The following is a 381-nucleotide window of genomic DNA, read 5'->3' as shown; positions in this document are numbered from 1 at the left end:
AGGCCGTCTTAACGCATAGGCACGCTGGGCAGTTTCTCGGGACCCCACGAGCTCCACGCTAAACTATGCTGTCAATAGAGAAACACAATTTTATACTAAACTAAACATATTGAACTTCGCCTCCGATTTCGTACCATGATCACCACTGCAACTTCACGTGCATGTATGTGTATAGATCTCTACATGAAGTTGTGTTGACATTGCACTCAGTGTCCATGTATATGCTGGTAACCAAATGTACACTAGATAGTTCATCTTAAAAACTGAAACTTATAAAAATTCAGCTTCGTAGATCAAAGAGGTAGCAGCGTTTGAAAAGGCTTTCGTTCATGTGTAAGGGAAGTGACACCCTGAAGACTATTGACTTATATATCATTTATA

This window comes from Penaeus monodon, chromosome 34 (genome assembly GCF_015228065.2).
Source record: "Penaeus monodon isolate SGIC_2016 chromosome 34, NSTDA_Pmon_1, whole genome shotgun sequence".
NCBI lineage: Eukaryota > Metazoa > Arthropoda > Malacostraca > Decapoda > Penaeidae > Penaeus > Penaeus monodon.
The sequence above is the reverse complement of the archived record's forward strand: the minus strand, read 5'-3'. Positions refer to the sequence as shown.